Consider the following 16,968-nt stretch of genomic DNA (forward strand, 5'->3'; position numbering starts at 1 on the left):
ATCTAGCATTTTCATAAAATTTTGCAAAAGAATTCAATTATTTAGAAAAAAAATTGATAAAACTCATACAAAATTCAATTCTTTTCATAAATACGTAGTAAAATTTCCACAGGAATTCAATTTATTTAGAATATCTTTTTCAAAAAAATCAATTATTTAACAAATTTTTTTACACAATTCTTCACAATAATTCAATTATTAATAATAACATTTTCCATGGAAATTTTATTTTTAAAAAAAATTTTTGATGAAATTCTGAGTAAGAATTCAATCATTTTACTAAATAATAAAACTCATCGAAGAATTTCAATTATTTTTAATACTATTTTTAATTAATTAATCGAAAAATTCCATTACTTTTTCAAATAAAGTTTTCCACAAGAATTCAATTATTTAAAATAAAGTTTTCATAATATTTATTAGGTTTCAAAAAAATTAATTATTTGAAACAATGTTTATAAAATTCTTATGAAGAATTCAATTATTTTTAGAAATAATAAAATTTTTCATAGAAATTTAATTCTTTTTAAACATTTTAATAAAATTTTTCGCAATAATTCAATTATTTTTATAAATAATAAAATTCTTCTCAGGAATTCAATTATTTTTGAAAATTTTAATAAAATTCTTTACAACTATTCAATTATTTTCATAAATAATAAAATTCATCGCAAGATTTCAATTATTTTTATAATACAAGAATTGCTCAAAAAATGTAATTATTCTTAAAAATTTAATTTCAATTCCTCGAAAAAATTAATTATGTAAAAAAATGTTTATTTTTAAATTCTTTGGAAGAATTCAATTATTTACAAAAATATTATAGAATTTTTTTCAGGAATTCAATTAATTTCAAACATTTTAATAAAATTGGACGAAAGAAATTAATTTTTTGAAGTGCAATTTTATTTATATTTTTTTGAAATAATTCAATTATTCTTTTAGATTTTAATAAAATTCTTCCCATGAATTCAAATATTTACATAAATAATTCTTCGAAAGAATTTAATTATGTCGATAAATAACAAAATTATTCCTGAAATTTAATTATTTTGAGGCATTTTAATCAAATTCTTTGCAAAATCAAAGTATTATTATAAATAACAATATTCATCACAAGAATTCAATTTTTTTTTAAGTAATGAATTTTTTCTTTGAAATTCAATTATTTTAAAAAATTCTAATAAAATCGCTCACAAGAATTCAACTATATTTTCATAAATAGTAAAATGCTTTTTAGGAATTCAATTATTTTCAAAAAAATTTAATAAAATGCCACACAAACATTCAATTATTCTGAAAAATAATTCAATTATTCTTTTTTTTAGTTTGAAAGATACTTTTTGATATTTTTTTTAAATTAATTATCGAGTGCCAAGTCTTCTATGGTTATAAACTAGTTAATCATATGGTCAATGTCAAAAATCTTTTAAACCCTCAAAATATCCATATTTCAACGATTTGCAAAACTCTAGCAAATCATGGTCAACAGGAAAACTTTTTTAATTCTAAAAATTTCTATATTTCGACTATGATCACAATTTAGGAAATCATGGCGAACGACAAAAATATTTAAAAATCTGAAAATTTATATATTTTAAGATTGGTTAAAGTATAGAAAAATATGGCTAACGACAAAAATAGTTTATAACCCGAAAATTTATATGTTTCGACTATATCCACATTTTTTAGTCCTAAACTATTTTCGCTTTGGCCATTTTGAAATTGGTCAAAACGAATTAAATCATTAAAAAAAAATTCGTTAATATTAAATATTTTTGGTCGCCATATTGGATCCGCCATTTTGGATTTTTAAAATCCGTCATTATTTTTCAATTTAGCAACTTTAAAGCCTCTCGACTTATAATAAATCTTTACTTGCATCAAATAAATTGTATTTGAACTAACCATATTGTAAGCCCTAATTTCACAACAATGTATGACAGTAATTTTAAAAATGACAGTTATTTAAAAAAAAATTTCTATACACAAAGATCAATAATAATATTTTTGCACAATAATTTTTGCAAGATACGTTTATATTTTGTTTGCCTAAGAAAAATTCTTTTTTGCTGTAAATCAAATTGTTTCTTTTATATAATATACACAATCGTAAAAATTGCATAAACCAACTTCTATGAATTATTCCACGAACTAGTTGAAGAATAATGCAAGTTTATAGTTGACTAACGTATCCAATAGAGACAGTGGATTGAAATAAATAAATAAATTAAATTAAATTACAAAGTATAAACTTAAAAATTGATTACCGAGTGAAAATCAGTTTACTTTTAAAATGATAATTTTCGTTATATTCACTCATAAAAAGTTGAAATAAAACACGGTCTATTTTCTATATGAATAACTTGTTTTCAATGAACTGTTACGCTGCATACAAAACAAGTATGTATATATAGGTATAAATTGCAGTTTCCTGATTGGAGGGAGGGAGAGAGAGAGAAAGAGAAAAAAAACCTACAAGTGTTCTTATACTGTCGAATGTTGTATATAGACTTATATAACTGTGTTCAGTCAGCAGTAGTAATACCTAGTTATAAAAAGAAACATTTTAATTAGCAATATATGATGAAATAAATACGAATAATATTTAGTTAAAAATCTAACTATTATTTTTTAATTTTTATCTTTTTTGTCAAATTCATAATTTTGAAAATATTCCACATACCATTGATAAAAAAATGACGATATTTTTCATTTTCTCTAAAATATGCAGGAAGTTTATAATTCTTTTATTTTTCATTTAGAAATTTATGTGATTTAGTGATTTATTGATGATATATGAAAATTATTTCACATAAGGAGAAAAATTCGTTTCATGAATAATATCTAACATTGAAAATTGTGCGACCGTTAAAATCAGTTACACAACTTACTATACTATAAACTTCCAGGCATTTAAATCACCGCTATGCTACATATACGAATATACGTATACATAAAGACCCAGAGAGGAAACGTCACAGTAAATTTACAAAAAATATTTTTCGTTTCAAAAAAAATTTTTTTTTTAAATATTAAGGAATTAACAGTCATTAGTTATATTAATTACGTCTATTATCATCAATTAGCAATTTTAAGAGTCATTTTTCATCAAATTATTCTGTAATATTATGAAAATCAATAAATATAGGTATTAATTAATAATTCCAATATTGAAATAATGAAATTCCATAATTGAAAAATAGTCATTGATTTTAAATTCTTGATTATTAAAATTAGAAATGTCAGATTATGAAAATAAAATGTTATTAATGTTTCTTTTTTCATTCTTTGATAATTTTTGAAGTAATTACGTTCGGAGAGTCATTAAGGGGACAAAGAAAGTATATTACTTGGAACTTTTTCTAGAATCTGAAAGACTATCTTTGTCTCGGAACAATCTTGTATAAGTAAAACAGTATATGGAACCTAAATTCCTCTTTATAAGTAAAAACACTCTTTTAATTCCTGAAATAATTGTTACTAAGAAGAACCTGAAATAATAATCAGTAACTCAAAGCATTAATTGGTACCTAAACTCTAAATACGGTTTAAAACACTAATTAGTACCTGAAACAGGAATTGATTTCTTAAACATTGTACAGTACCTAAATAATAAATAATATTTGAAAAACTAATTAGTACCTAAACACTAATTAGTACCTAAACACTAATTAGTACTTAACCACTAATTAGTACCTAAACACTAATTAGTACTTAAATAATAATTAGTACCTAAACACTTATTATTACCTACAGACTAAATAATACCTAAATACTAATTAATACATAAAACACTATTCAGTAATTTAACAAATAAGTACCTAAAACAATAATAAATACTTAAAATAACGTTCAGGTCCTAAAATAATGTATAATTAGTAACAAGACTAATTACTACTGAAAACACTATTTAGTACCTAAACTCTAGTTAGAACCTGAAAACTAATTAGGATCCAAACCCTAATTAATACATAAAACACTAATTTAGTAAATAAACACTAATAAGTACCTAAACACTAATTAATACATAAAACACTATTCAGTTAATAAATACTAATAAGTACCTAAAGCACTAATTAGTACTTAAACTTTATTTATCAGTTGAACTCTATTTAGCACCTAAAAACTAATTAGTACCTAAAAACTTATTATTACCTACAGACTAAATAATACCTAAATACTAATTAATACATAAAACGCTATTCAATAAAAAACCAAATAAGTACCTAAAACAATAATTAATATTTAAAATACTATAATAATATAATAATATATAGTATATATATATATAGTATATATTAGTATATTAGTGTATATATAGTATATATATATAGTATATATATAGTATATATATAATAATATATAGTCCTATAATAATATATAATACCTGATTAGTAACAAGACTACTTACTACAGAAAACACTATTTAGTACCTAAATTTTAGTTAGAACCTGAAAACTAATTAGGATAAAAACCCTAATTAATACATAAAACACTAATTCAGTAAATAAAAAGTAATAAATACCTTAACACTAATTAATACATAAAACACTATTCAGTTAATAAATACTAACAAGTACCTAAAACACTAATTAGTACCTAGAACAATAATTAATATTTAAATTACTGTTCAGGTCCAAAAACACTATTTAGTACTTAAACAGCTCTAGTTAGCATCTGAAAACTAATTAGTACCTAAACACTAATTCATTCATAAAACACTATGTATACACTTTTAAGTTTTCCTAAACACTAATTAATAGTGATTCAGTTTATAAACACTAATAAGTACCTAAACTCTAATTAATATATAGAACACTAATATGTACTTAATCACTAATTAATACCTAAAAACTCATTAATACATACAACACTATTCAATAAAAAACAAATAAGTACCTAAAACAATCATTAATACTTAAAATAACGTTCAGGTCCTAAACACTAATTAATACATAAAACACTATTCAGTTAATAAATACTAATAATTACCTAAGATACTAATTAGTACCTATAACATTAATTAATATTCAAATTACTGTTCAGGCCCTAAAACAATATTTAGTACTTAAACTTTAATTAGCACCTGAAAACTAATTAGTCCCTAAACTCTAATTAATATATAAAACACTATGTATAGTTTATTACCACTACACTATTAAGTAAACCGAAACACTAATTAATACATACAACACTATTCAGTTTATAAACACTAATTAATAACTAAAGACTAATTAATACATAAAACACTATTTAGTAAATAAACACTACTAAGTAACTATGGCAATAATTAATATTTCAAATACTGAATAGTACATGATTAGTAACAATAATATTTTATTACTACTGAAAACACTATTGAGTCCCTAAACTCAAGTTAGAACCTGAAAACTAATTAGTACCAAAACATTAATCAATACATTAAACACTATTCAATAAATATACACTAATAAGTACCTAAACACGATTTAATACATAACACACTATTCAGTAAATAAACGCTAATAAGTTCCTAAAATACTAATTAGTACCTGGAAAACTAATTACTACTGAAAACATTAATTAGTACCCAAAACACTAATTACTACTAAAAACACTAATTATTACCTAAACACTAATTGGTACCTAAATACTAATTGGTACCTAAACACTAATTAGTACCTAAACACTAATTAGTACCTAAACACTAATTAGTACCTAAACTCTATTTAGAACCAAACCTGTTTAATTTCTAAAACACTATTTAGTAACTAAACTTTGTTTAGAAACGTAATTAATACTTATTATCCGAAACATTACCAAGAACCTAAAATATTGTTTGACAGAAAGGAACTACTAAATTTATTTTAATAATAATAAAGTAAATTAATTAGTTACTAGCTATAAACTCAAGTTGGTACGTAAAATATTAAATTGTACCTATAAACTACTTGTACCTAAAAAACTATTCAGTACCTAACGCTAATTATTATATCTTCAGGAATAATTAATACCTAAACTACTGTTCAGTACCCAGACGCTAATTAATAATGAAAATTTTAATGAGTACATACATAAATCCTAATTAGTGCCTAAAACACTAATTAGTACCTGAAAAACTAGCTGGTGCCTAAATTTTAGTTAGTACCTAAACTGCTAATTAATACTTTAAAAAAGTATTTAGTACTTAACGCTAATTACACAGACCTGCAAGTTTTTTTTTTATTTCTGATATTGGAATGGTTTCGTCCTCTGTGCATGATTCCGATACCTATAATTTCTTACAATTTGTACGTCAGGATTTTGAGAAAAGTGGAGGTAAAGCCTCAAAACAGTAGGTGTTAGTAAGCGAAACACTAATTGGTACCTAAATGTTTAGAACCAAAACTTTAGTACCTACAAAACTATTCAGGACGTAATTGTCAATTTAGTACCTAAGACAATTTAGAGACAGTAACTAAATAAAACAAGAGACAGTAACTAAGACAGTACTAAATACTTAAATTTATTTAGTTAAATTAATTTAAACCTTAAATTTATTCAGTTTCTTCTGATAAAGTGAAGTGAAAATTGAATATACAAGTCGAAGAGAAAATTCATTATTTCTTTCTACTGTGCAAAGTTAAATAACTCTAAAAATATCAAGAAGTGCTTCCAATATAGTAAATCAAATATTTGCGAGGTTTTTCAAGTCCAGTTCAAAGTAATTCCAATGAGTCCCTTGAAGTGATTGAAGTCACATTTAATGTTGGAAGGCACTCTCAAAACTATAAAAGCACTGTTAATCGCGTATTCACTCAACCTCACCAAAAAAAGCCACACAAACTGTTAATGTCTTCTAAAGTCACGAAGGCAGGACGTCATCACAAGAGTAATTACCTTTCATCAATTAAAAACAGCAACTCCATTTCGTTTACTAACTGTACCCAATAGTTCTTTTTTATTTTCCTTGTCTTTTTTTCGGTGTTTTTTTGTCTACATCCAATATCCTTTTTTTCTTTTCCTCCTTTTGTTTTATATTTTCAAAGGATTGGAGGATTGGGACAAAATTATTATTTTTTTTTTTTTGGTGCGCAGACTAATTGAGAGGAAGATGTGGATAAGTGGTTTTTTTTCAGGTAGTACTTGGCAGATTATGAGGCGATTGGGGATGAGACGTGTTAGGTGCGAATGGTCTCACGGCCGTCGAGTAAAATTAAACGTTAACTTTCGAGTGCGAGGAGGAAGAGTCTCGAGAATGATTAAAGTGTCCGTTAACATGAGTTAATTGATCTCTCAGTTTAATAAGAGGCTTTCAAAGGGAATTCTGGTTCCGGCGGCGGCGGCGACGTGGCTACGGCGGCGGCCCGCTTAATCCCCCAACTTGAGTGCTGTAATCAGCCGTAAACGCATCGTCGTCGCACGCTTTTGCTCTTGATTATCATTCGTCTCTCGACCAAACGAATTAATCACCCGTCACAGAAGGCAGATCAAGCTTAAATTATAAGATAATTGTTTCAACAGCCTTCGCGAACAACTTCAATTCACCATTCAACAGTCGAGGATACAATTTAGTTCATATACGGATTCTTTCATTTTGTAATTCAAAATATTATTCTTAAAATTTTAGGCGCATGAAAACTCTCCAATTTTTATTTTCCGAATCTTTATTTTATCGAAATTACTTACACTAATATTTTTATTTTCGAAATGTCAATTTTGATAAATATTATTTTATAAATTTGTTAATAATTATAATAATTATATTCCCGAAAATTTATTGTTCCTAATAATATTTTTTTATAATGTGTAAATGTTCTATATTTTAAAGTTTCTAAATTTTATTTTTTCGAAACATGATTTGTTATAAAACTTTTTTCTTATAACTATAACTTTTTTCTTATAAACAATATTTGTAATAATGAATAATTTTTAAATAATAAAATAATAAACTTTTTTCAAATTTGGCGCCATATTCTTCAGAGAAGGAAAACATCGAAAGCGGATATTCTGTGGGTGAAATAACTATTCGGAGCAATTCTTATTATGACATTTATAGGTTAGGAAAATAATAAATTAGAGAATTTAAATCTTAGAAAAAATGTATGTTATGTAAAATACGAATTAGGAAATATAAAAATTATGAAAAAGAATTATTTGGAAAAATGAATATTAGGAAAAATAAAAAATCGATTAATAAAAAATTATTTAAAATATAATTTCGGTAAGAAAAAAATTATACGAAATAATTATTCGAATAAAATAAAATTATAAAAACTGGTTATTATACAATAAAGAAATTTGTATAAAAAATTATTAGATATTGCAAAAATTTTGAAAAATAATATTTCGATATAATAATAATTATGAGAAGTGACAATTCGGTAAAATTATAGTTAGAAGAAATACAAGTTAGAAAATGTAGTAATTATAAAGAAGAATGATTAGGAGTAGAGAAAATTATGAGTAATGTTAATTCGAAAAAGTTAAAATTATTTTGAAAAACATTTATAAGAAAAAAGTTTTATAACTTTGCTTGATTTTGGACATGGTAAAAATATGGATATTTTGAGGGTTTAAAATATTTTTGTCGTTGGCCATGAATGACTAGATTTTCACCATTGTCAAAATATAAAAATTTTAATGTTTTAAAATATTTTTGTCGTTAGACATGATTGATATACTTTGGGTAGTTTTTACATTTAAGGTGGTTTAGGAACTATTTTAGGTTCTTTTGATTCTAGGTTTTTTCTAGATACTATTTTAAGTAATATTAACGTTCTAGGCACATTTGATCTTTTTTCATTTAAGTTAATACTTTGGTATTTTTATTTCATGTGCTATTTTAGGTACTAGCCTCTAAATGAGAAATTAAATAAGGTAAAAAGTCAGTCACTAATTCAAATAGTAATATTTTACTAATAATAACTAATAATAATACTATTATTAATAATACTAATAATAAATTTTTTTAATACCAACTAAATTATTAGTTAAATTGACTTTTAAGATATACCAAAAAATCTAAAAATTCTTTTTTCACTGATAGCAAAAATCTTTGTTAACTGAAAGTAAAAAAAATATTTGTTGAAGATGTCAGTAAGATTAGAAACTGATTTTAACTACAAATCGACTAAAATATTTGGAAAACGTTTGTCTGACTAAAAAGGACCTTTACTACTTAGAAAATTTCAAAGTCTTGCATCAACTCATATTATACTCTTTTTTCAAGAATTAAAACTCTGTCTGACTAAAACTGTATTTTTTCACTGATTACCCTGTCACTAAATTTGTCGATGTACAGAATTGGCTTACAAGAGTGATTCTATAAAATTAATTCAATTAGTTATAATAATAATGTATATAATAATAAAATTAATAATAATAATAATAATAATAATAATAATAATAATAATAATAATAATAATAATAATAAGTTATTTTCTACTACACAGGAAAAAAAAAGTCTGACTCCGTTTACACCTTAAATTCAGCCCATGTATTTCACATAAGTCTGTCCTTGTCTAACGGGGCTGACTCCGTTTACACCTTAAATTCAGCCTCAAAAAGAGGCTGAAAGTAAGACTTTTTTTTTAGTGTGTAATAATTATAAATTTTGCACTAATTTCTGAAGCAAAAAATCAGACAATATTTTACTAATAGTAAGTTATTTTTAATTAATTCAGATTTAGGGAGTATAAGTATACTTATATTTTTGGCATCTAGGGCATTTTTAATATTTTAGGATCTATTCTAAGTACTACTTATGGTTTAGGTTCTTTAGGTATCTTTCATATTTGAGATACTATTTTAAGCATTTTTTACTTTATGAACTATTTTTAAGTACAATTTATATATAAACAGTACCTAAAGTAAATATATTTAAGGTACTTTTTACAATGAAGGTAATAGTTTTTAGGTACATCCTTTTATTAAAAATGATAAAGTACCTACATTAGTACTAAAGTAAAGATTATTATATTACTTAAATTGGTATCTTTATTAATACCTTAATTAGTAATTAATATTATTACCTATATCAGAACCTATATTTGTATCTATATCAGAACCTATAATTGTATCTATATTTAGACCTATATTTCTATCAATATTTCTATCTATAATACTACCTATATTAGTACTTATATTAGTACCTACATTAGTACCTAGAAGTATATCTATGTTAATAGATTTATTAGTAATCATTTTAGTACCTATATTATTTTCTATATTAGCACTTATTATTACATTTTTAAGTAGCTACTTAAAATAATAATATTAGGTGCCAAAGGACTTTCAACACTAATACATTTTTATTAGGAATTTAGGTGCACATGAGAAACGTACTTAATTGACCAAATAGTGTTTTTAATATTAGGTATCAATCTGTTTGAATTTAGGTCAAAAGAAATAAGAGAATTCTAATTTAGTACTTTTACAGTAAAATACTATTAGGTACTTAGTACTTATGCCATAAAGCAATGCACCTTTAGCAGGGAATGAAATATATTAATATTGATGTACTCTAAACATGAATGAATTTACAAAATAAGTTTGAGAGGTACCTAATATTGGATACTTCGTACAAAAATAATTAATCAATAAGTTTATTAGGTACTTAGGTTAATACTTGTACACTTCATTGTATACTTTATATGTGATTATTAAGACCCTACAGTATAATTTTAGGTACCGTTTGACCCTATTTTTGGGACTTTATGTCATTTACTTGTTAGCCATTGTGCATATTTTAGGTACCATTTGACCCTATTTTTGGGACTTTATGCACTTTACTTGTTAGGCATCGTGCACATTTACTTGCGTTAGGTACTCAGGTCTATGTTAGTAACTACGAAATATATATCAGGTAGTTTTTTGAAGTAAGTGTATATACTAATAATGTACCTAACACTGTAAAAAAAGGTTCTAAATTAGAACTGATTTCGGTATTAAAATAGAACCAAATTACAATTTAGTACCAAAATTGGAACTAAATTAGTACCTTTCTTCTTACAGTGAAAGTTTCATAATAGATATTCAGTGCTTCTACCATGAGGGACTAAAGAACCTAATTCAGGTACTACGCTGATCTACGCTGATAGACACTATGAGAAAAATATCAGGTAGCTTTTTATGGTATTTATATTCAAAAATGTACCTAGATAATAGATAATATAATAAATATTATATTATAATTTATGATATTCAGTGCTTATATCGTTAGGGGCTGAAGTACCTGATTCAGGCACTAGCAAAATTTTGCCTTTGAATTTGAAATCGATTTTAGTGTCGTGATATGAAAAATCTAGGAAACATTTTTCTTTTTCGAACAGTACCTGTTTTAGATAATAATAATAAAGTACCTATAATAGAGTAAATTTGTACCTATTTTAGGTATATTAGAGTATATTCTGTAGTACCAAATAGTACTAGAGTGTTTGAACTCGAACTTGCACTTAAATACTTGAATGGTTCCATGTCTTTTCTTATAGCTCTTACAGAGTTAGGTACCTATAAAATAGGGAACCTGCTGATCCTATACTGAGAAGTATAGACCTGGTGGTCCTATATTCCAGAAAAATACAGAGTTAGGTACCTATAAAATAGGGAACTAAAAGTTTCCAGAGTTTCCAGAAAAATACAGAGTTAGGTACCTATAAAATGGGGAACCTACTAGTCCTATGCAGAGAAGTATAGACCTGGTGGTCCTACATTCCAGAAAAATTGGGATAATATTCCAGACAGAAGGATTAATATCCCAAGGTTCTTGTACCAGGTTAAAAGATACAAATCACAGGTACCTAGGTACCTATTAAAACACTTAGCACTTGTTGAATTAGGTACCATAGTAATTAACACTGAATATTCTTTTCAGTACCTACAACAGCACCATTAGAACGGCAAGTTCTAATATTTCTACTTACTATTTACTAATGTTAGTAAAGCAACACTTTTAACGAACTGCATATATAACATACATTTACACTGTGAAAGTGGTTTTGGAACTAATTTTTCGTTATCCTTGGTAAGTACCTGCAATTTTCTTTGGCACTTTTGCTATATTTTTTGTCGCACAATTTAAAAAAAAATTTCACCCTCGAATGTATAACATACACACAATAAAAAACCCCATCTTCAATGACACTGTTTTTACAATTATATTCACTTTACAAACTATACTTCTGTTGAGTACTATAGGTTTCACCTGATAACCTTTCCATTTCAGAACAACGATTGATATTTATAATCCTCTGGCTGCACTTTCAAGAATGCTTTAACTGATTTTGGTAAAATATCCATCTTCCTTGATTATTGTGATGTTGCCTTTTATTTTAATTAAAGAGCAGGATTTAAAATTAGGGTTTTTTTGAAAGGTTTTTATTTGAAAAAACCTGGATTTAATTTGGCAAAATTAGGAGGTTGGGTAGTTACCCACTAGGTTTTTAGTAGTAGCACTTTTTAGCTTCTGTTAAAGTGTACCGGATATATTTGTGTAAGGTTCATTATTATTGGCAATGACTTGAAGGAGGGGGGGGGGGGTTGGCAAAAGGACTTTGCGGCTAAGATTCCTTTCTAGGAATCGAAACTCGGAATCGATCTACTTCAATCAGGGAATTTACCTTCACTGGTATCGTGGCATTTCGATCGCTGGTGGTCTTCTCGTGTCTCTGCGCAAAGAAACGGAAGAAGTAGAAATAGAAGAAGAGGAGGCCAACAGCAGTAACAGCAGCAGCAACACTAGATGAAGAAGAAGAAGTAGAAGAAGAAGAAGAAGAGGAGTAGTAGCAACACAGCAGAATGAAAAAAAAAAGAAGAAATGGTGCACTCGCGTTCAACAACTGTCACTATCCTCGCCAAACAAGCCGGTCGGCCGAGATCTCGTGGAATCGAAGCGCCATGCTGAACCGTTGGGGGGATCAAAGGTAACGAAACCGGTCACCCTTAACCAGATAGATCCCCTCGTGTGTTCACTTGTTGCCACTATCCGACCCGGAACGAAATTCACCGATTATCAAACGTCACCCGCGACACTTTGACACCGGAAGATCTTGATTGGATGATCACCTTCGATGCAATTTCACGTTCTTCTTCTTATTGATTGGAAAACAGGAAGGAAGCGGAGAAAAAAATTTGAACCACCGATCGGTAATGGTTCGGTCGGTGACCGATCGCGAGACTTTAGGTGCCGGTGGCACTGCGGTAACACGAGTTGCAGCAGCAACCAATCGCTCGAGGTTTGCACGCACGTTCTCCGCCGAGCGCCGAAGAACTAATAAAAGCTGGGCCCGAGCTCGAAACTGCGTAGGCCGCTTACTGCTCCTTCCACCTCGGCTCAATCCCATCCCACCGGCGCGGCAGACTCGCGGATCGACGGACGGATAGACGGTTTCTCGTCAAAGCATCATGAGAGGAGAAAGGAGAGAGGAGAGAGAGAAAGAGAGTGAGACAGTTGAAGACAGACAAACCGAGAGATAAACAGGTAGAAGTGCGGCTGATGGGACCAGTGGTGAACGTCACTCGGTCAAGGTCCCCCACCAAAAACCTGCAGTGCAAAGAGTACACATGTATGTATGTACACAAGAACTCGGTCCATGGACAACTCTATACTTGGTGCGTCCCAGGCGTAATACTGGCAGTGCGAGGGTGGTCACGACCTGTTGCGCTTTTCTACACACATAAAACATCAAAAGCAGGCGTCATCAGAAGACCATGTTCCAAATTCGAAATACATGACCTTCGACTCCTTTATTTGGAACTGACCCCAAAAATGTGATAGTGCATTCATTGAAATTCAAAGGAATCGTGTTTTTCTTTCTGGATTTTTTATCATCTAAAACAATTACCAGATGATAACAGAAGATAATTATCTTCTGGTAATTGTTTTGGATGATAAAAAATTAAAGTTCACTACAATTAAATCATGTTTTTCTTTCCGAATACATCATCCAAAATAATTAGCAGAAGACAACAGAAGATAATTATATTCTGTTATCTTCTGGTAATTGTTTTGGATGATAAAAATTTGGGTTATAGAATTACTAGAAGATAACAGATGGTAATTACCAAATGGTGATAGAATTATTAATTACCAGAAGTTAAAATTAAGTAAACTGAAAGAAAAGACAAGTTAGCTTCGAATCCATAAGGAATCCCTGTAATTCTTTTGGATCTTCTGTTATCTTCTGGTAAATGTTTTGGATGATTAAAAATTAAAGTTCATTTCAATTAAATCATATTTTTCTTTCCGAACTATTCATCACCCAAAATAATTACCAGAAGATAACAGAAGATAATTATCTTCTGTTATCTTCTGGTACCTAATTGTTTTGGATGATAACAAATTCTGGCAATAGAATTACCAGACGATAATTACCAAATTGTGATTGAATGACCAGAATTAAAAATTAAGTAAACTGAAAGAAAGGACAAGTTAGCTTCGAATCCATAAGAAACCCTCATAATTGTTTTGGATGATAAAAAATTCTGGCAATAGAATTACCAGAAGATAACAGTGAAGATAATTACCTAATGGTGATAGAATTACCAGAAGTTAAAATTAAGTAAACTGAAAGAAAGGACAAGTTAGCTACGAATCCGCATAAGGAACTCCTGCAAGGTGAGGAATTAACTGATCGAGTTTTTTTAAATTTTTGGCAGTAAATCAGGACTTTATCTTGGACCTTGATGAACTACTATGTGTCATCAACATTCTGGGACTTTGGCCTTTGTTAATTAATATTCTCCACTTAAAATTTTCTACTCGCTCCAATGAGGATTAACCCTTTCAGTCCCATAATTAGGGCAATTGAAAAATATCTACAATAGGTATAGTACCTATGGTTTTTGGGGTCGCTGATTACGAATCTGAAATCAGATTTTCAAAATTTTTAAAATTCAAAATGGCTGAGTCAATATGGCGGACTATAAAATTAAAAATTATTTAATTTTACTTGAAAGTTGTCACTCGGGGGTTTCATGGGGTCGCTGATTACAAATCTGGAGTCAGTTTTTTAAAATTCAAAATGGCGGATCCAATATGGCGGACAAAATTTAAAAATTAAACAAATTTGCTTGAAAATTTTCTCTAGGGGGTTTTTGGGGTCGTTGATTACGAATGTGGAGTCAGATTTTTTTAAAATTCAAAATGGCAGATGGAATATGGCGGACAAAATTTAAAAATTAAACAAATTTGCTTGAAAATTGTCTCTTGAAGGTTTTTGGGGTCGCTGATTACAAATCTGGAGTCTGTTTGTCAAAATTCAAAATGGCGGATCCAATATGTCGGGAAAAATTTAAAAATTAAACAAATTTGCTTAGAAATTGGCATTTGGAGGTTTTTGAAGTCGCTGATTCTGAATCTGAAGTCAGTTTATCAAAATTCAAAATGAAGGATACAATATGTTGGGCAAAGAAATAAAAATCCATCAAATTTGTTTGAAAATTACCGCTTAGGTTTTTTCTAGATCACTGATTACAAATCTGAATTTAGTTTTTCTAACTTTTAAAAAGAGGAGGGTGTTTCCAAATTCGTATCTTTTTATGTCCGTCATATGGATTTCTGGATCCACTATTTTGAATGTTGAAAAACTGACTTTAGATTTGTAATCAGCGACCCCAAAAACCCCCGAGAGACCATTTTCAAGCAAATTTGTTTAATTTTTAATTTTTCTCCGACATATTGGATCCATCATTTTTAATTTGCATATATCTGATTTTAGATTAATATTCAGGAAACTTCGAGAATTTAGAAAACAAACATATTTTAAAGTATATGTGTTACAGATTTAATTTGATTGCAGTCAAGTTTAACCTGAAGTAATGCGTTTCCGTGTATAAGTTTGTTAATAACAAAAAACATAAATAATATAGATTAATTTGTTAAAAAACTACTAAGCCCTATTTGTAGAAGCATAAAAATAAGAAATATGCAATTATTTAAAGTTTTCCTTTAAGTTATGTTAAAAAAATCGGTGGCTTAAAAGGTGGTCGATATATCGACCACTGGGACTAAAAGGGTTAACCCTTTAACGTCCAAATTTTTTTTTCCATTCAAAATTCATGACACTTGGTACCTAGGGGTTTTCGGGGTCCCTGATTACGAATCTGATGTCAGATTTCAAAAATTCAAAATGGCGGATCCAATATGGCGGACCGGAATATTAAAATTTGGTGAATTTTTATGAAACTTGGTATCTAGGGGTTTTCGGGGTCGCTGATTACGAATTTTAAGTCAGATTTTAAAAATTCAAAATGGCGGATCCAATATGGCAGACCGAAAATTTAAAATTTGATGGATTTTCATGGAACTTGGTATCTAGGGGTTTTCGGGTTCGCTGATTACGAATTTTAAGTCAGATTTTAAAAATTTAAAATGGCGGATCTAATATGGCGGACCTAAAATTTAAAATTCGTTGGATTACTATGAAACTTGGTATGTAGGGGTTTTTGTGGTAGCTGATTATAAATCCAATGTAGCTTGGAACTAGTGGCTTACTAAGTCCACGTCGTTAGTTCTGGGTCACGCAAAGTGTAAGTTGGTTTCGTATTTAAAAATTATTAAAGACCTAATACAGTTTCTAAAATTTATCCATTATCTTTAAATGCGACATTTTGAATATTGAAAATATGACATCTAATTCGTAATCAGTGACATCGAAAACCCCTAGATTCAAAGCTCCATATAAATTCATGAATTAAAAATTCTCGGTCCGCCATATTGGATTTGCCGTTTTTAATTTTCAAAATCCTACATCAGATTCGTAATCAGCGACCTCGAAAACCCCTAGATACCAAGTTCCATGAAAATCCATCTAATTTTAAATTTTCGTCCGCCGTATTGGATCCGCCATTTTGAATTTTAAAAATCTTACATTAGATTCATAATCAGCGACCTCGAAAACCTCTACATACTAAGTTTCATAAAAATCCATCAAATTTTAAATTTTTCTATCCGCCATATTGGATTTACCATTTTAAAATTTCAAAATCCGACATCAGATTCGCAAT

The 16,968-nt window shown here is 28.1% G+C and overlaps 1 protein-coding gene across 1 annotated transcript in view; it reads right to left on the reverse strand.

The window, feature by feature from the left end:
• The window catches only part of LOC122513052, a 253,142-nt gene extending 239,855 nt beyond the window's left edge, over positions 1-13,287 (reverse strand). Inside the window, exon 1 of the mRNA XM_043629285.1 lies at positions 12,582-13,287. The gene's annotated coding sequence lies outside the window, so the exon portion shown is untranslated. The remainder of the gene's footprint in view (positions 1-12,581) is intronic.
• Between the last annotated feature and the right edge of the window lie 3,681 nt (positions 13,288-16,968).

Source organism: Leptopilina heterotoma, unplaced genomic scaffold (genome assembly GCF_015476425.1).
Source record: "Leptopilina heterotoma isolate Lh14 unplaced genomic scaffold, ASM1547642v1 Lhet_131, whole genome shotgun sequence".
NCBI lineage: Eukaryota > Metazoa > Arthropoda > Insecta > Hymenoptera > Figitidae > Leptopilina > Leptopilina heterotoma.